We start from the raw sequence: 21093 nt of genomic DNA on the forward strand, positions 1-21093 counted from the left end.
GCCCCACGGCTGGGTACATGTGCCCAGCCGTGCCATTCTGCTGATGTATATGTGCAGGAGGCGGTCCTTAAGTGGTTAACCACTTCAGCCCCGAAGGATTTGGCTGCCCAATGACTGGGCCATTTTTTGCAATTTGGCACTGCATCACTTTAACTGACAATTGTGCGGTCGTGCGACTTTACACTCAAACAAAATTGATGCCTCCCCCCCCCCCCCCACCACAAATAGAGCTTTTTTTGGTGGCATTAGAAATGGTCCGGTGGGGCTGAAGTGGTTAAGCCATAATGCACAGCATAATAGGCACATTTTGACAGATTTATCCTTAAAACGCCCCCCCCCCCCCCCAGCAGTACGCTATCGCCACTGTCATGCTTGGATCTTCACCCAGTCTTCCTTCTGGGTTCACGTTCTCCGACCGCTTGAAAAACCAAGCCAAGCCATTTTCCCCCATGGAAAAAGTAGAGTGAGCAACCTCTTGTAATATGTACTTTGATTTTTACAGCACAAATGGCCAACTTTGTATTTATTTTTTGGCAGAATTAAGCTTTAATTTATGTAGAAAGCCTCTCTATTGGTTGGCCCAAATAGTTTGAGAAACATGAGCACAGTACTCTGCATTTCGTATCTACATAGCAACACCTTATAATTAAAATGGACCTGGAGACACACAGGCTTTGGATGTGCTCTTTTATACACCAACAGCTGGATAAGGGTTTCTTATAGAATTATTATTTCAACAAAGCCACTAACACAGCAGTCTATTTTTAAAGTGGATAACCATTTTAATAATGCATTAAAGTGTTTGAATAGAATATTTTAGATCCCTCAGTAATTACGACACCCAGACAGGTCACAAATATTTTATTAAAACATACTGCCATCTAGGCACCCAAGGCAATTTCCTTAGTTTACCGACTAACAAACAATACAGCAATTGGAAGATTTGTATATTTACTTTGAGCGAAGAGGTGAATGTTTCAGCAGTAAACAGCCAAGAAGTAAACAAACCTAAATGATGGTCTTGCTAGCCCTCCCTGAAGTTGACCCGACGTGCCCAAAATCTAAAATATAAAAATTAGCATTTAAAGTGTCTATTGCTGCTCACAGACTGATGTTTACATGACCCTGAATGGAAACAAAGACAGACAATCTCTTTATCCTTTTAATATGCCTTAAATAACATATTTGCATCACTCAGAGAATACGATGTTCTTTTAAAATAACGTCATGACTTAGAAGACCGCTTTGAAGTTAGCGAAGAAAAAAATAAAATAAAAATTACTTATTTGGAGTGGTCACAGATGCAGATGAGTTCAGGGAAAATACAATCCTAGTTTTTGAGTGAGTTTTCTTCCTTAAAATTAGTAAACTCCAGTTTTACTTAATATTATTAAAATTCATAAACAGACTAATAACAAAACATATATAGCAGTACTTACCTGCTCTGTGAAATGGTATTGCACAGAGCAGCCTCAAACCTCTTCTGGGGTCCCCTGCTGGCGCTGTCTGCACCTTCTCTTCTCCTTGCTATGGGGGTAGACGTGCGGGCTTGTTCCCGAGCCTGGGCTGTAGAAAGGCAAGTTCTAAAAAAAGTTTTTTTTTTTTTCTTTTTAAACTTAATGCAGGGAATGGTGAAGGTTTTTACCTTCCATGCATAAAAAAAAAAAAATGGGGAAAAAAACCCCAGTATGCAGCTCCCCTCAGTCCACCCTAATCTTTACCTGTGCCCAACCACAATCCAGCGATGTGCACAAGAGCTCTCCCAGACCTCTTCATTGGCTGAGAGACAGAAGAGGGAGCCAATGGCTTCCACTGCTGTCAATCACAGCCAGTAAGCAGGAGTGGGGCAGAGACCCTCTCTCTTGCAACACATTTTTATTTATAAGAGCTCAAAGTTGAGGAAAAAAAAAAAAGCTCAAAGTTGAGGAAAAAAAAAAAAAACAATTAGATATACACATGCCTATAGCACACCTTGAACAGTATAAAACAAGGCGACAAAAATGGTACAGTCTAGTTAACAACTGCATATTTAGGCTCACTCACTGCCATCATTGAGGAACAGAGGTAGGCAAGAGAAGAGAGGTGGCCTCTGGGGGGCACCTCTAATGGGAGCATACTGTGCCCTGGGGGGTTCCTTTTATCCCTGCAACCAGCAGGATGGGTCTGTAGCAGATAGTAAGACCGACCCGAAGGTAAAGATCCTGTAAAACCTGAATTGGGTAAGAAAAAAAAAAACCCACACGTGAGAAGAAAAGAGGCGAGGTAAGGGGACCGAGCCCCCTTCTATGCATCTTATGGATGTAGCACCCTGCTCCCAAAGACCAGGCGCCATGTCAAATTTAGAGGGTGTCTGAGCTGGTAGTTCAGCTCAGACTTTGTTAATTGGGGTTAAATAAGCCTCTTTTCCGACTATGGCTGTGCCTGGCGGGATTTCCCTTTGTTTGCCTGTAGGTGGCGGTAGCACCATATGCCACTGTTGGAACCAAGGCAGGTCATGGTGTTTTAGGTGTCTTTTCTCTGGAACAGCCCAGTAGGAGTGGTCTCCCTGCTGGGCATCCTGGGGAAGGATCCTTAAGGGGCAGACACCATTTTTCGGGGCTCTTCGCCTCGTGGCCCTCCTGGCGCGAGGTATGTGTCGTGTGATTTTTTTAGCCTCGGGACCATGCTGGCCCGAGGCTGCATTTCGGCCTGGTAGGCCCAGTTACCCTGACTGGGGCCTACGCCATGGAGGTGATCCTGTGCCATCTGTCCTTCCAAGAGGAAGCCACTCAATGGAGGAAACCAGGGGAGGACCTGTCCTGGAAAGGACCGAGCGGAAGGCTGGTACTTTGGGAGAGGCCTGGTAACCTATTGAAGGATGCACCGTAGTCTGCAATACATTACAGTGTGCCAGATTGGCTTAAAGGCTCTAGAACTGTAAGGCTGGATCTCCGGGTTTTCAAATCCTGTGGCAGAGGATTCTGGAATCCCTCATCTGAACTTGCAACCAGTCTGTGGCAGAGACTGAGATTATTCTTGTCCGTGCATCGTCCCGGCTGCTAGGCCAGGTGAGAGGGGCCTATCCAGGTGAGCAATACCCACTTAGAGAAAGTGGTGAGCGTGACTTTGAAGTTGAGCAATTCCCCAGTGATTTGCTTTGTGCGCCTGATCCTTCACCCCTCTACTTCTACAAGTTGTTTAAAAATAAAAGCAAAAAGAAAAGGAACTATAAAACTTGTGGACATTGAACTTTTTGCTGACCTCTGAACCCCTAGACAATGCGGAACGAGGTAACGTGCAAGGCCCAAAACTAACCAGCAGCTCCAACAAGGGTAGTGCTACATGGACACGCAGAGAGGGCTCAGGAACGAGCATGCAAGAGTGCCCTCATAGCAAACAGCTTGCTATAAGGGCATTTCGAGAAGAGGAGGCAGGAGAGCTGGTGGGGAAGAAGAAGGGGAGGATTGGGGCATCTCTGTGCAATACTATTGCACAGAGCAGGCAAGTATGACATTTTTTTTTTTAATCTTAAAAAGGTAAAACACAAACATTATTCCATAACAATCAATCAGTTTGCAAAGCATGCTGCACCTCCTTAAACACTGCCTGCTTGATGACCATAAGTGTAAGGGATTTTTTTGCCAAGAGATAGAATAGAGAATTTGACAAAAGGACTGTTATATTTTAGGCAGGTCGGTGTTCTTTCCAGCCCCCATTGGTTTCCTCTAATGTTATACACATGAATTCCATCCATTTAGCTTCATCAATGAAAGAGCCCAACGAGGTTGAATCTCTGAGCTAGCGATTGGTTGGTGTCCAGCTAAAAATTGTGAATCTCATAAAACTCTATAGCTGGCATATAAATAGTGAGCTAACCAGAAATGTTGCTCATAACAAGCAAGCAGTCAGAATATTATTTTTCAACTGCAGGAATGTAGAATTGGAAAAATTGTGGTTGCTATGGGAAACAAAAATGTTTCCAGAGCAGAGGATAGATTATTTTCTGCTTGCGTGTCTCAATTTCAATTTGAGCTTTTGCATTTGAAAACAGGCATTATTAAGCAGCAGAAAAGAATCTTGAAGACATGAGGGGGGGGGGGGGGGGGGGGGGAAACCTTAGTTAGACTTAACGGTGACGGTATTTCTACCATTCAGGACAGCACTTGAGAGAGCGTTGCTCCACCTCTTCACAGGAAACCCTGCGTGACAACGCCCCTTTAAAAAGCAGCCGCTTCCACCATGCCTTCAGTTGTTACCAAGAAATCCTCCGACATGCTGGAAGATATAAGCAGACAAATTATATCTTACTTATGATAAACAAGGGAGGGAAGTAGGCTGCTGTCCTGAAAGGCTCATAGAATACCGTCACCGGTAAGTCTAACTAAGGTTTTCTCCCTTCGCCTTTCAGGACAGCACCTTGGAGAGGATAACCGAGAAACTTACTTCAGGATGAGACCACTGCCTGTAAAACCTTCCTACCAAAAGGACTGGTCCGAGGCTGACATCAGATCCAAGCGGTAGTGTCTTATGAAGGTTGAAAAACTGGACCAAGTGGCTGCCTTGCAGATTTGCGAAGGCCTTTTCTGCCCATGATGCTGCCACTGCTCTGGTAGAATGAGGCAAAATACCCACCGGAGGTTCCAGTCCTAAAGAGATGTATGCCTCTTTAATGGCTTGCTTTAACCATCTTGCCAGGGTACTCTTGGAAGCCTTACTGCCCTTGTTGGCACCTTCCATCAGGATGAATAGTGAAGGAGACTTCCTGATATTCTTTGTTACTTCTAGATACTTTAGTTTAGAAGACACCTCCTGACATCCAAAGTGTGGAAGGCTTCTTCCCCCAGACCCGAAGGAAAGGGGCAAAAGGTATGGGAGAATTATCTCCTGTGTATGGTGAAATATTGATATTTTCAGCAAGAAAGCTGGGTCTGTCTTTAAGACTAGCCTATCTGGTAGACATCTCATAAAAGGTTCTTTAATTGAAAGAGCTTGCAACTCACTTATTCTTCGAGCAGAAGTTACTGCTACCAGCAGAATAGTTTTGAGTGTCAAAAGTTTAATGAAGACTCTATAGGTTCAAACAGAGACTTAGTGAAGAACCAAAGAAAAGGCCCATTTGGGAAAACGAACAATAGGTCTAGGCTTTTTTTGCCATAGCCCTAAAGAATCAGATTATTAAAAGGTTCCCTTGACAGGGTTTTTTCCAAAAAAAAAATGATGAAGGCAGCTACCTGCATCTTGAGGGTACTTGCTGCTAAACCTTTCTCCAATCCTTTTTGAACAAATTCTAGAACCAAAATAGTATTACTAAAATTAACCACTTAAGACCCGGACCTTTAGGCAGCTAAAGGACCTGGCCAGTTTTTGCGATTCGGCACTGCGTCGCTTTAACTGACAATTGCGGTCGTGCGACGTGGCTCCCAAACAAAATTGGCGTCCTTTTTTTCCCCACAAATAGAGCCTTCTTTTCGTGGTATTTGATCACATCTGCGGTTTTAATTTTTTGCGCTATAAACAAAAATAGAGCGACAATTTTGAAAAAAAAACAAAAAACACGTACGACGGCACTATAAAAAAAAAAGGGGGAAGTTCCATTCGAATCCATTCATAACTTGCTTCTGAGCATGCGCGTTTCCCCCCCCTCGTAAAGCGTATACACAACAGTTTTTCACAACCAATTTAAAAAAAATGCATTTTTCTCGTCATGAAAAACGGTCATTTGTACGCGGCATAAGACATTATCCCACCTACCTGCCAGGATAGTCCACCTGATTACCAAGTTCGGGCATACAATAAAATAATCCAAAATAATGTTATGAGGATGGCATTGTCAGAATGCCATCATGGAAGTCTCCTGGAGAAAGAATTATTGGTAAGCCTATTCTTTTCCTTCCCACTTTACCCAAGAAAATCTATCTGGACGACCTGGGTGGAAACACAGACCTTACATTAGCAAAGGAAGCAAGTCAAAGGCCAAGTTTTTTTTTTTTTTTTTTTTTTTTTTTTTAGGTAAAACACAGTGGCATATCATCCATGGGTGCAATGTATGTGGTGCATGAGGGCCCTGAGGGGGATGGGGCCCATTGTGTTCTGACCTGAAGGGGATATTGTACTGGTGGACAGACTGACCTGAGGAGAGAGAGGGGGGGGGCACTGTAATGGTGACAGACTGTACTGGGAAAGAAATATTGTACTGGTGACAACATGACCTCGGTGAGTGAGGGGATATAGTACAGATGGCCAGACTGACCTCGGTTGGTCCTAAAGGGGAGGGATGGCTCCAGCCTCCTAAATTGTGTTTGGCTTAACAAGAGAAAAAAACTGACTCCTGCACTATACACTATATTGTACATTTCTCTGCTTTTTCTATTCGTGTATGGAGATCCATCCCAGATCTTTTTTTGGACGAGCTGCAGGACGTTTACTTCATCCCTAAAGCCACCAAAATGTTTAGACTGTAGTTTTCACACTACGGATATTGTTTATCCGAAAAGTGCTGAGAAAGAGGTGGACACCATTCTTAATTTGGATTCATACTAGGCTTTACCTTTGCAGAGGGCTTCAAAATAAGATTATCCTTTTGCCCAGCCAACACAAGTTGAAAATTTCACACGATCCTAGACAACCCGTTTAACTTCACTACTTCAATTTTCATGATCTTCCAAGATAAAAATTCCCTCATCAAGTACTTCCTTTTCCCATTTATGTCAGAAGTATATCAGTGTTATCCCACTACAATCTGTGGGAAAAGCTGGAGCCAGAAGTTCTTGACATGAAGTTCAAGAATCAAGATGGCAGAGAGAGGAGATACAGTAAGTAGTATTACACATGCTAGACCACCAACAATGCAAAATGAACAATACTTTTGGTCCTGGTCAACTTGTGCAAATTAGATACAGGCAAATATGTCAAAACAAACATAAAAGCCTCGTAATGATAACTGTGCTATAATAGCCCAGTGTGTATGTTTTTTTCAGCCCTTCAAATATAAATGTGTGCCGCATCTTGATAAAATGACTATCAGATACACACCACACACACATTTTCCATGCATTTTTTTTGTTTTTGCTCCCTGGAATACATGCGAAAACGTGCTTGAAAAACACTTAAAATGTTTACAAAACACTGCCCTTATCAGGTTTTCTGCCTAGTGAAAATAAAAATAAGTTGCGATTGTTAATATCCATTCACTAATCTTTATGTACCATTGCACAGAATAAGTGGGCTGCCTCCGTACACAAAGTACATAGAAAATGCCGTTGCGCGCGCGTGCGTGTGTGTGTGTACAGCCTGTGTTTTCTGGCTAAATTAATTTTTATGATTGTAATTTTAGGACCATACTTTGTATTGCATGGTATTTCCTGTCCCCTTAATGTGAGGCAACTTCCTCTTCCTTGTGTGTGGGCCTTTGTGATCCTTCTAACCCTTAAAAAAAAAAAAAAAAAAAACACGTTGGGGCTAGGAAAAGCCAATACTCCTTTTTGAACTTCTAAAACACTTCAATCAATTCTAATGGATCTTATTGTATTGCCTCAGCATTAATCTGCATATAATAAAGACATTCACAGTTATCAAGCGTTTGGCTACAGTTCATTGAGGGAACCATGAATGCCACCATGTACTGTGACATACTAAAGCAGAGCATGATCCCCACCCCTCAGAGACTGGGCCGCAGGGCAGTATAACAACTGCAAAAACACCTCCAAGACGGCCACTGGCTTGCTAAAGAAGCTGAGGGTAAAGGTGATGGACTGGCCAAGCATGTCACCAGACCTAAAGCCTATTGAACATCTGTGGGGTATCGAGAAAGAGAACCAGCTCCATCTGCCTAGGGAGAAGCTGCTGACCACCCCCTTGGTTTCTGGGATACCTCCCTGTGTGGGCGGTTCAGCATATTAGAAATAATTTATATATATATATATACACACACACACACACACACACACACACACATTTTTTTTTTTCCCCAGCCAGAAAAAAAAAAAAAAAATGTAATGCACAAACTATTGCTTGTGCCAATGGAATCGGGTCTAATGAAACTCCAACATAAACCTGAAGTATCTGCTCACTCTTGTTTGGTCAACAAGAGAATCCCAACATTGAGCCTGCATTCACATTGTAAAGCGTACGCTGCGTATTTTGCCGCGATTAGTTTACTTTTTTTTTTTTCTACAAAGAATTAACATTGAGGTCTATGGCCGTACGCCATTTTCAGGCGGCAGGCGTACGGCGTTTGAGATGTGAACCATCTCATAGACATCAATGGAAATTCTCCCCTCCAGCGGTACGAGCGTCGCGCTTCAGGCGTTTTGTCGCCTAGGTGTGAATGGAGTGTCAAGAGGAACTAAACCCATCCATTTAACGGTTTTCCAAAACCATTACATTCAAGGCATGACATGAATAGTAACTGTCACAGTTGCTTGTGCGCTCAACTGAAATATGGAGGCAATCAATCAAAAAGGCTGGTGTCATAACTGACCGATCCCATGTACAGCACAGCACCATGGCAACTGCAGATCAAACTGAGGCCAAGATGGCAGCTTCCTTGGCTGTAGAGGATTTACCTGTCCATTTACAATTCTCTGAAATGTACACGGAGCTAAGCATATCTGTTTTCATGCCAGGATGACTGCACTTCCATGCATGTGAGGGAGCGACATCATCCTGCACCTGTTACTCAAAACAGCCAGCACCCAGAAAATGTGTAAGGCCCCTTTCAGACTGGGGCGGGAGCTGCGGTGGCGGTATAACGCCGCTAAAAATAGTGGCGCTATACCGCCGGAATTGCCGCGGGTATCAGCCGCTAGCGGTGCGGTATTAACCCCCGCTAGCGGCCGATAAAGAGTTAATATCGCCCGCAATGCGCCTCTATAGAGGCGCATTGCGGGCGGTATTGCCGCGGTTCCCATTGTTTTCAATGGGAAGGAGCGGTATACATGCCGCTCCTCTCACCGCTCCAAAGATGCTGCTGACAGGAGATTTTTTTGTCTCCCGCCAGCGCATCGCCTCAGTGTGAAAGCCCTTCGGCTTTCACATTGAGGTAGCTGGGCAGGAGTTTTTCAGGCGGGATAGCAGCGCTATTTTTAGCGCTTTACCGCCTGAAAAACTCCTCAATGTGAAAGGGGCCTTAGAGTTAGGTGAGCATTTGTGTCTTTAGCTCCGCATTAAGAAGGATTGCCCCCTGAAGTCCTCTGGGAAATGTCCGTTTTTTGTGTCCCCTGCAACACTAATTGGTTCCTGCCGTTTACCTCTTCATCACTACTGGACACAGCCATTATAAAATAAACTGTTTTAAATTGATAGAAATGCCATAGCCAATAGTAGAGGTTTACTAAATGGCAGGAGGTATGGGAGCGAGGACGTTTTTACAACTGCTCCTAAATTATTAAACTTGACAGATAGTAACCCATGTTTAAAATGTCAGTTTTGCCACGTTTAGATGCCGCGTTTAGTAGCATAAAAGAAAAAAAAAAAATGGCCAAAAATGAAAAAACTCCTATAAATGAAATGCTGCTAAATGTGGGTTACCACGTTTGGCATCTGAAATGTGTAAATCTTCTGCATCTGAACCCATTGTTTTGCCTTTAAAGAAACGCCGTTAACCTCCTGAGACCCGCGCTATAGCCGAATGACGGCTACAGCGCGGATCTGAATATCCAAGTGGACGTCAATTGACGTCCGCCCCTTTGGGTGTTCCCCGAGCGCGCTGCGGGGAACTTCTGTGTTGGCCGTGTCCCTTGGACACAGCCAATTACAGATCGCCGCGAATGGCCAATCAGAGTGGCCGTTTGCGATGCGATCTGTGCGGCCAAAGAGAGATGATCTCATATGTAAACATATGAGATCATCTCTCATTGCCGTTTTACACAGAGACATTGTCCTGTCTCTGGAGGAGGAGACCGATCTGTGTCTCTTGTACATAGGGACACAGATCAGTCACCCCCCCCCCCCCACCTACAGTTAGAACACACATTCAACCCCTTCCTCACCCCCTAGTGTTAACCCCTTCAATGCCAGTCACATTTATACAGTAATTAGTGCATATTTATAGCACTGATTGCAGTATAAATGTGAATGGCGTCAAAAGTGTCTGATGTGTCCGCCATAACGTCGCAGTCCCAATAATAAAATTTAAAAAAAAAAAAGCGCCGCCATTTCTAGTAAAAAAATAAATAATAATTCTGTCCCCTATAACTTTTGCGCTTATTGCAAGTTTTTTTGTTTTGTTTTTTTTTTAACCAAAAATATGTAGAAGAATACGTATCGGCCTAAACTGAGAAAAAAAGTGTTTTGTTTTTTTTAATTGGCATATTTATTATAGCAACAAGTAAAAAATATTGTATTTTTTTCAAAATTGTCGCACTTTTTGGTTTATAGCGCAAAAAATAAAAACCGCACAGGTGATCAAATACCACCAAAAGAAAGCTCTACTTGTGGGAAAAAAATAAAAACGTCAATTTTGTTTGGGAGCCACGTCGCGCAATTGTCAGTTAAAACGACGCAGTGCCGGAAGCTGAAATTTCACCTGGGCAGGAGGGGGGTATATGTGCCCAGTAAGCAAGTGGTTAAGCGCAACTGACTATAAACGGCAATAAACCAGACTGTGTACATGGTCACATAGGATAACATTGAATGAGTTCAGGAGCAGTTGAAAAAAACATCCAACTGCCTCTGAACGTACATTTAGCAGCGTCCCGTATACATGGGGCCCAACGTTCTGTGTTAACCACTTGCTTACTGGGCACATATACCCCCTTCCTGCCCAGGTGAAATTTCAGCTTCCGGCACTGCGTCGCTTTAACTGACAATTGCGCGGTCGTGCGACGTGGCTCCAAAACAAAAATGTACGTCCTTTTTTCCCCATAAATAGAGCTTTCTTTTGGTGGTATTTGATCACCTCTGCGGTTTTTAGTTTTTGCGCTATAAACAAAAAAAAAAGCGACAATTTTGAAAAAAAAATAATATTTTTTACTTGCTGCTATAATAAATAGCCCAATTTTTTTCTCAGTCTAGGCCGATATGTAGAATACATATGTTTGGTAAAAAAAAAAAAAAAAAAAGACTGGTTTGCGCAAAAAAATTATAGCGCCTACAAAATAGGGGACAGAATTATTATTTTTTTATTTCTTTTTTTACTAGTAAATGGCGGCGATCTGCGATTTTTATTGGGACTGCGACATTATGGCGGACACATCGGACACTTTTGGCACCATTCACATTTATACTGCGATCAGTGCTATAAATATGCACTAATTACTGTATAAATGTGACTGGCATTGAAGGGGTTAACACTAGGGGTTAAATGTGTATCCTGCATAGTGTTCCAACTGTGTGTGGAGGGAGACTGACTGGGGGAGGTGACCGATCTGTGTCCCTATGTACAAGGGACACAGATCGGTCTCCTCTCTCCCTGACAGGATGTAGATCTGTGTGTTCACACACACAGATTCTTGTCTCTGTAACCGCCGATCGCCGGTGCCTGGCGGACATCGCGGCCACCAGGCACGCGCATCGGCATCTCAGTGATGCGGCACGCTCGCGTGCCCACCAGTGGCCAGGAGGAGCGGAGGCCGTAAAAAGACGGCGACTCAGAGAATTACAGCCACACAGCCGTCGGGAAGTGGTTAAGTATACAGATGGCAAGCCACTCCAGTAGTGTCAAAATAAATCCACGCAAGTATATTTACAACACCAGTGACAGCAAAAGTATTTGGTATTGGACTAGGTATGGTTGAAGGTGATCAGTGGACAGCTGCCTCTACTAATTGCTTCCACCTAAGTGGAGCAAGAAAGTGTTGAGAAGAAAAAGAAAGTAGAGTTGGCGCTGGTCCTACGGGGCCAAATGCTTCATAAAAGAGGCTCCTTGTGTAAGGTGCAGTGTGCAAAATATACACAAGTGCTAAACGATCCAAAGTGCCAAGTGCCTATGTAAACTACTAGAATGATTCCACAGTGTATATCATAAATGCAGCTATGAAAAAAAAAAAAATAATAATACATAAAATATATATCACAGTGCTGTGCAAATTAAAGTGCTATTGTGCCTATGTAAACACTGCTAGGTAAAGAAAATGTGCAAAATGTAAAATTCCTGTACCGTTAGGGTATAACCCTTTAAGAGAGGTGCTGAGGAGAAAAAAAAAAAAGTTTGTTTTTCAGTGCAATATAATGTCCTTATTGGAAGTAAACAAATCCAATTGCCAAGTGCTGAGTGATTCTAAAAGTGCTTTGTGCTCTTGTTGTATGCCGTGATCACTGCAATCCGTGCTCTTATACACCCCGCACTCACCAACTTTTTCACCCCTTCTTAGGGTCTGGTGCCTTCACAGTATAGGCCACTGTGTAGCCCTCTGGCCGTTACGCGCCCCCCTGCGCTGATGTTAGTCCAGTAATAGCCCATACATAGGAGAGAAAGGAGATCCAGATAGTGTAGTATCGTTTTATACTTTATTTAAATAAACAAAAAATGGGAAGTGTTCCAGATGAAGTTACACAACGAAACCGGTAGACCACGCTACGTACGTCACATCGTTTCCAGGCATCAGACTTTTGTCAACATTATATGCCAGTGTTTCTCAAATGGGGTTCCGCAAAAAGTCCCCAGGGGTTCCGCCACAATCTACCCATCAATTGACAGCTGACGGGAAGATCGAGTTGGCCTAGGCCAGGATACGGCACTGCATGTAGCCTGACGTGTGCTGGATTCCCTGTGTGACATGTAGCCTGACGTGTGCTGGATTCCCTGTGTGACATGTAGCCTGACGTGTGCCGGATTCCCTGTGCGACATGTAGCCTGACGTGTGCTGGATTCCCTGCTGTGTGACCTGTAATTGGCTATGTAACCTGTACCATACCCGGTTGTGTGTCCTGTACTATGGTGTGTGTGTGTCAGAAGAAAAACACACAAAATAGGTAAGTCCTAATATTTCTATTATTTAATGCTATTTATTAAAATAATTGTTTGTTCTATCACAGCTCGCTATTCACATCAATGTTCCATGAGCTGTAGATCTGAACGCTATTTTCGGGTTCCCTGAAATCTCATACCTTTTGCCAGGGGTTCCTCGAAGGAAACACTGTTATATGCCATACTGTTTTTGTTTACATGTGAGTACCCATTTTTTATTTAAATAAAGTATAAAACGATACTACACTATCTGGGACTCCTTTCTCTCCTATGTATGGGCTATTGCTGGACTAACATAATCAGCGCAGGGGGACACGCAGGCCCGTCGCTACAGGACAGGCAAAGCAAACAATTGCTTGGAGCCCCCAACTTCCCCTTTCCAGGCTGTAGCGTGGCCGAGCTCCTCTTCTTTCCTCCCGTCAGTATGGCCGAGTACCACGCGGTACAGGAGATTCAGTTTTCTGTTCCCGGCGGGACTGACAGGAAATGCACACTGAGTGCTCAGTGTGCAGCAGCAGCAGAGAGCATCACTCTTCGCTGACTCTGAGTCCTCCCTCCGACCTCCAGTCCAGTCAGTGACCTTTCGGCGGAGTCTGCGCAGCGTGCGGCAGCATTCTGCCATGCCAGACCAGTGCCTTAGATCCACGGCTCGGCTCAGTCAGCTGTTCCCTTTCCGAGGACCTCCGCTGCAGCCCAGGGCCGCAAATCTCTGACGTGACCTCCTCCAGGCTCCTCCTGCCTGAGCAGCGCAGCCGACTGCCTGGACCAGGGAACCAGGAAGAGAAGACCAGCACTGAAGTTTGCCCCCACCAGACCGAGTGACGGAGTCCAGATAAAAAGGTGAGCAAAGCAAATGAAAAACCAGTAGCGGCAATTGATGGGCACACTGGCAGCCATTGATGGGGCACAGTAGCGACAATTGATGGGCACACTGGCAGCATTTGATGGGGCACAGTAGCGAGAATTGATGGGCACACTGGCAGCATTTGATGGGGCACAGTAGCGAGAATGGATGGGCACACTGGGGGGGGGGCCTCCTCCATGTCCATTTTGCTTGGGGCCCCCTAATTCCTTCAAACGGCCCTGGGGACGCGTAACGGCCAGAGGGCTACACAGTGGTCTATACTGTGAAGGCACCAAACCCTAAGAAGGGGTGAAAAAAGTTGGTGAGTGCGGGGTGTATAAGAGCACGGATTGCAGTGATCACGGCATACAACAAGAGCACAAAGCACTTTTAGAATCACTTGACAATTGGATTTGTTTACTTCCAATAAGGACATTATATTGCACTGAAAAACAAAAATATTTTTTTTTTCCTCAGCACATCTCTTAAAGGGTTAACATAGGTACCCGAATGGTACAGGAATTTTACGTTTTGCACATTTTCTTTACCTAGCAGTGTTTACATAGGCACAAAAGCACTTTAATTTGCACAGCACTGTGATATATATTTTATGTGATTTTTTTATTTATTTTCATAGCTGCATTTATGATATACACTGTGGAATCATTCTAGTAGTTTACATAGGCACTTGGCACTTTGGATTGTTTAGCACTTTGTGTATATTTTGCAAACTGCACCTTACACAAGGAGCCTCTTTTATGGAGCATTTGTCTCCATAGGACCAGCGCCATCTCTTTCTTTTTCTTCTCAAGCCACTCCAGTAGCACAGGGAACAGGGCATCGCGGACTATGACGGTGAATGTCAGCATTTTCAGCAGCTTTCCAGGCAAGATACATGGATAATTACATGTAACCAAATAGGCCCAATATAAGGTTAATTAAAAAGTTATTCCTGGAGTTTAGCTGTAAAGGAAGTTTAGTTCTGCCTTAAGACCCAGTGTAAAAGTTCAAGGCTGGCCATAGTTTCGATTTTCTTTGCTCAATTCCCACGGGGGAAGCCATCCCAGCCAGGAGAACACACACTGATTATTACCAGAGGTTATAAATCGCATGAAGAGAAAAAAAAAAAAAAAAAAAAAAAAAAAAAAAAAAAAAAAAAAAAAAAATCTAGCTGACTGGTTGTACCCAAGGTAATCAAATCAATAAATATTGGTACAATTAGCCTGCCCATACATGGCACAAATCTTGGCCAGTGCTGCTGAACCGGCTGAGATTTGAACGGTCTATGGCTGCCTTAACTTCCTGTGCTGACCATAGCAACCAATCAGCGATTGCCATCCCTCGTTATAGGGTATAGTAAAAATAAATAAAAAAGCACATAAAGTACAGTGAAGGTTGGCCATAATCTGTAAAAGTGTAGCTCAACCATGGGGTTTTTACAGCCCCCCCCCCCCCAACCTCATATGTAAATAAGCCCCAAGGACTCTGACTGTGTGAATTGTTCATGTGGCTGAAGCCACCTGTTACAGGGGATGCAGTGGCTGTATAAACACATGTCCTGAGTTTGTACAACTGCTGCATCCCCATAGAATAACATAGGCTGCCTGCACACAGCTCCAGTCACTGATTCACACTATAAAGACCACAGCTTCCAAGTTAATGAACCCCAATACCACATTTACACAAAGAGCTTCAGCAGGAATTTTGTTGTGTATCATTTGATATTTTTGGGGGGCTCCTCAGGTAGGCTGTGCAGGGCCCCATGATTTCTAACAGCAGCCCTGTGGGCAGGGGGCAGAAGACCTTGATTTCTTAGGAATTATCTGCCTATCCATATTCATCCTCACTTGTGCAGAATCAGTTTCCATTACATCTCCTTTACCAATCCAACATCATGTAATAAGCATACTGCAGACATCCCTATCCAAACTCCTACTGATCTGCTCATTCTCATAACTTCTTGACATGAGGGATCTTGAACAGTGCAACACGAATTACTAAACCAAAATTATAAAAAAGACACACAAGAATAAACTATATCTGCAAAAGGCACTGCTATAGCTGGCACATTTGCAGGGCAGCCCTACACCCATGGGGGGGGGGGGGGGTTCAGACTTCCTTGAAGGAATGGCAGGGCAGCTCGTTTAGACAGATACTATGGGGCAGATCCACAAAGAAAGTATGCCGGCGTATCTACTGATACGCCGGCGTAATTTCAAATTTCCTGCGTCGTATCTTTGTTTTGAATCCTCAAAACAAGATACGGCATCTGGGTTAGATCCGACATCTGGGTTAGATCCGACAGGTGTACGTCTTCGGATCTTAAATGCAATTCTTCAGCGTCCGCTGGGTGGCGTTCCCGTCGTATTCCGAGTCGAGTATGCAAATTAGCTATTTACGACGATCCACGAATGTATGAGCGCATTCTTTTACGTCGTTTCCGTTCGGCTTTTTTCGGCATATAGTTAAAGCTGTATCTGGTGGCGTACGCAATGTTAAGTATGGCCGTCGTTCCCGCGCCAAATTTTAAAAATGTTATTTCGTTTGCGCAAGTCATCCGTGAATGGGGCTGGACGCCGTTCACGTCAAAAACCAATGACGTCCTTGTGACGTCATTTAGCGCAATGCACGGGAAATTTAGGGACGGCGCATGCACAGTTCGTTCGGCGGGGGACGCGCTTCATTTAAATGAAACACGCCCCCTACTCGCCGCATTTGAATTCCGCACCGTTACGCCGCGAGAGATACACTACACCGCAAATTCTTTCTGGATTCGAACCAAAGCCAGGTAAGTTACGGCGGCGTAGCGTATCTCAGATACGCTGCACGGGTGCAGATCTATGTGAATCTGCCCCTATATATGTAAAATAATCTGGAACTGCTTTTTTTTTTTGTTTTTGTTTTGTTTTTGTTTTTTTAATCTAATTTTTGCAAGCCAGTAAATGAGGATTTACTAATAACAGTAACATGATAACATAACAACTTTGTAGGCAACAGCATCCAGATGAACAAAAAGTGAATGAATAAGCAGTTACCAATATAACAAACAATAATATAAACATCAAAAATAACTGAAAGCTTACGAATGATGGTTTACGAATAGAACAAACAATATAAAAAAAAAGCAACAATACCATTACCAACGTTCTTGCCAACAACATCCAGAAGAACAAAAAGCCAATGAATGAGGACGAATAGAATAATACCATAAATTTGTAGCAATCAGCATCCAGAAGCACAGGACACTAATGAATGAGGGTTTACCAATAAATTAGTATAACTGTGTAGCTATCAGACTTATGAATAAAAAAAAATAAAAAAAATTATAACAATATATAAATACAAAACATAATACTATTACTTTGTAGCTATAAGCATCCAGAAGCACAGAAAACGAATGAATGAGGACTTATGAATAAAAACAAACAATAACAATATATAAAATACAAAACATAATGCTATTACTTTGTAGCTTTCAGCATCCAAAAGCACAGAAAGCTAAGAAAATGAGGGTTTACCGAGATAATAGTATAACTTTGTAGCCATCAGCATCCAGAAGAACAGATAACTTGTACTGGAAGCATATCTAAACAAAGCTTGCCATTCATTATACAACTTTTGACAGCTGGCACATAGATCCATCCTACATTTTCTATTGGCTGATCTTATAGTATGCTCTTTTGATTACATATATTTATTTTTTTACAAAGAGAAAAAAAAAGGGGGGGGGGGAGTGAAAGCTTGCTGTCTAGATATAGCTAATACAGATCTAATGCAGTTTCCAGTACAGAGACCTCTGCTAATAAAAAGTCATAAGTGCCTTGTCCTATCATCATTTACTCTTGCAGAGACTGAACTGGTTAAATCTAAGTTGCTTATCATGTCAGAACATCTGATCAGCCTGTTTTTCCCATCATTGCTATAATCCAGAGCCAGCATGACCTAATATAAGTGGAGCTGTTATACAAAGGGGGTCCTTACCTCCTGATCTCAGACACAGCTTCTCTCTGCAGCAGATCAGTGAACTAATAATGTTCCTCTGGTGATTTTATGGAGCCATCCACTCTGCATCTCCTCCCCCTCTCCATTCTTTGCTGTTCACTCCCTCTGTCCCTCCTTCTTCTCCAGCTTCCACTCTTCTCCCACTTTTAACCAGTAGAGGATTTTTTATGGGAAGACAAGACATGAGGATCAGGCGATTGCCTCATTGAATAAAGAAATGCAGTGGTGTGATACTGAACAGGCATCAGACCACATTGTACTGAAAGTCAAATCTTCCCATTTGTGTATATTATAATCAGTGCAGCTTTAGTTAGTGTTGATGTGTGTTATGTATGGAAAAGCTTTAGATGAGGTTGTCTTGCTCAGAGTCCCTAGAAATATTTTTTATATGCTGATAACAATAAAATGACTGCTAACTTGAAAGGGTTAATGAAGTTTTGAAAAACATATTCCTTGCAAGAGATATACCAACTGATCATCAGTGCTCCTTAGCTATTGTGTTTGGCTACATTTTATCATTTTTTATCACAACATAAATTTGCATGCAGGTGTGGCACAAATATGCTCCTAATTTTGGTACCTTGGATGCTCTGGTGTTACATGCAGCTGGTCAAAGACATGCATAGGTAAAAGCGAGTTCCACCCAAAAACAAAACTTTCGTTTTAAAGTGGAGGTTCACCCAAAATATACATTTTTAACATTAGATTTAGGCTTATTAAGGGGAGCAGAAACGGGTATTTTTTTAAAAATCAATGCCGTACTTACCGTTGTAGAGATAGATGTTCTCCCGCCGCTTCCGGGTATGGGCTGCGGGACTGGGCATTCCTATTTGATTGACAGGCTTCCGACAGGCTTCCGACGGTCGCATCCAGCGCGTCACGAGTTTCCGAAAGTAGCCGAAAGTCGGTGCGCAGGCGCCGAATAGAGCCGCACCGACGTTCGGCTTCTTTCGGCAACTGGTGACGCGATGTATGCGACCGTCGGAAGGCTGTCAATCAAATAGGAACGCCCAGTCCCAAAGATCATACCCGGAAGCGGCGGGAGAACATCTATCTCTAAAACAGTAAGTACGGCATTGATTTTAAAAAAAATACCCGTTTCTGTTCCCCTTAATTAGCCTAAATCTAATGTTAAAAACATTTTTTCGGGTGAACTCCCGCTTTAAGTGCTGGTGACCCCCTGACATGCCACATTTGAGGGATTCAGCTCCCACTTCCTCCTGGGGCACCGGAAGGACGTTCATCACATCACAGGTCCCAAATGATTGCCTGGCCAGTCATGGTGCGCAGCGCGGCTCATGCATACGCAGTGTATGCCCGGCTGGGTGCCCACAGTGACAATGCCGCCGCCACAGAGAGGAGGGGAGACAAGAGGGGCTTCGTACTGTTGCATCGCTGGGACAGGTGAGTGTCCAATTAATAAAAGTCAGCTGCTGACTTTTATATGGGTGGAACTCTGCTTTAAGGTAGCTGTATAAAGCTATTAGACTGGGTTCACACGTGTCCGGCTGCGGTTTGCAGTTCAGAGTCCGGTGCGTTTCTGTTCAGCGGTTCAAGTGCTCATTTTTGCCTGAAATTCACACCTGAATCTGATCCAAAAACCCAGAGGACCCTATTCAAAATCGCACTGTGGCCACCCCGGACATGTGAACCGGGTCCACTGAGGTCACATTCACATATATGTGAACCAAGCCTTAGTATAATAGAGAACGTACACAGACATGGGAGATTTACTAAAACTGGAGCAGCTGTGCATAGTAACCAATTAGCTTCTAACTTCAGCTTGTTCACTGGATAAGTTCACCTTTGGGAACATGTTACATGTTCCACCCGTTTTTAGTTAATCTGGGCCAGATTCACGTAGAATTGCGGCGGTGGAACGTATCGTAGATACTTTACACCGCCGCAAGTTTTCATCGCAAGTGCCTGATTCACCAGGCACTTGCGTGAAAACTTACGCCAGCAGCCTCCGGCATAAGCCCGCGTAATTCAAAGGGGTGTGTGCCATTTATATTAGGCGCGCTCCCGCGCCGAACCTACTGCGCATGCTCCGTTTTGAAATTCCTGCTGTGCTTTGCGCGAAGTGACGCCATTTTTTCGAACGGCGACGTGTGTAGCGTACTTTTGTATTCCCGGACGTCTTACGCAAGAAGAAATTTTTTTTAAATTTCGACGCGGGAACGACTGCCATACTTTATACAGCACATACGTAGGCTGTGTAAAGTTAGGGCACCTAAAACGACGACTAACTTTGCGACGGGAAACTAGACTAGCAGCGACGTAGCGAACGCGAAAAAACGTCGTGGATCGCCGTAACTACTAATTTGCATACCCGACGCTGGTTTACGACGCAAACTCCCCCCAGCGGCGGCCGCGGTATTGCATCCTAAGATCCGACAGTGTAAAACAATTACACCTGTCGGATCTAAGGGCTATCTATGCGTAACTGATTCTATGAATCAGTCGCATAGATACTCTGAGAGATACGACGGAGTATCTGAGATACGACGTCGTATCTCTGCTGTGAATCTGGCCCTATGTTCCCAATGCTGCAGCCGTGGCACCAGAAATACACAGCATATATATGCCACACAGGCGATTGCACCCATGTGCATGAAGCATTTATCTTGTGAGGAAAATAAACTATAAAATGTATAACTGCTAGAAAACACTTTTATAAAGCATATATATGGGCAAACATTCTTCAGTTTCAGATAGAGTAAAGCTGGCTATATATAAAATACTTTATTTTTTTTCATTCAGCCAGCCAGATTGTCCACCAGCCAGATGTCCACCACTAGATGTCACTGCAACTATTGCTTTGTATATTGTTTATAATGTTCAAATATATGCATTGTTCATACCGGATGTTCCTGACTACTTTTTTCACAATTTTAATATTCTATCACTAGCTTTTTAATTATATCTTCCTTTCTTATATTATACTGCCAACCAATGCATTTGTAATTAGATTGTGAGCAGTCCCAAGTAAATAGGAGGCAAAGCAACACTATTGGATACGTTTTTGACATGTGATTCGGGTTGAGGGTATTAATGCCCTCAACCAAAATGGCAGAATTGCAACTTCCTGAAGAAGGCCAATCTTCTAGGCTGAAATGAATAGAAGTTGAGTCATGTGATTGTGACACACTTCCACAATCACGTGACCCGGAAATCGAGTCCTCACCGCGACAGCGGCTTCATGTATTGATCGTGCAGTTTTCACCGATTACTTTTTTTACCTGTTGTTCACTCCAGGATATCAGGCACTCTTATATGTGAGTTGAATACCTTCTTTACATTTTTGGGAATAAAGATTTCCTGAATCTTGGAGTTCCATCTTCATTTATACGGATGCAAA

General features: G+C 43.4%; 1 protein-coding gene across 1 annotated transcript in view; it reads right to left on the bottom strand.

Moving 5' to 3' along the window:
* The window catches only part of SERPINE2 (serpin family E member 2), a 101184-nt gene extending 83372 nt beyond the window's left edge, over positions 1–17812 (bottom strand). The window contains exon 1 of the mRNA XM_040349050.1: positions 17712–17812. The gene's annotated coding sequence lies outside the window, so the exon portion shown is untranslated. The remainder of the gene's footprint in view (positions 1–17711) is intronic.
* Positions 17813–21093: the final 3281 nt, after the last annotated feature.

The sequence above is a fragment of the Rana temporaria genome, chromosome 4 (genome assembly GCF_905171775.1).
Source record: "Rana temporaria chromosome 4, aRanTem1.1, whole genome shotgun sequence".
NCBI classification, from domain to species: domain Eukaryota; kingdom Metazoa; phylum Chordata; class Amphibia; order Anura; family Ranidae; genus Rana; species Rana temporaria.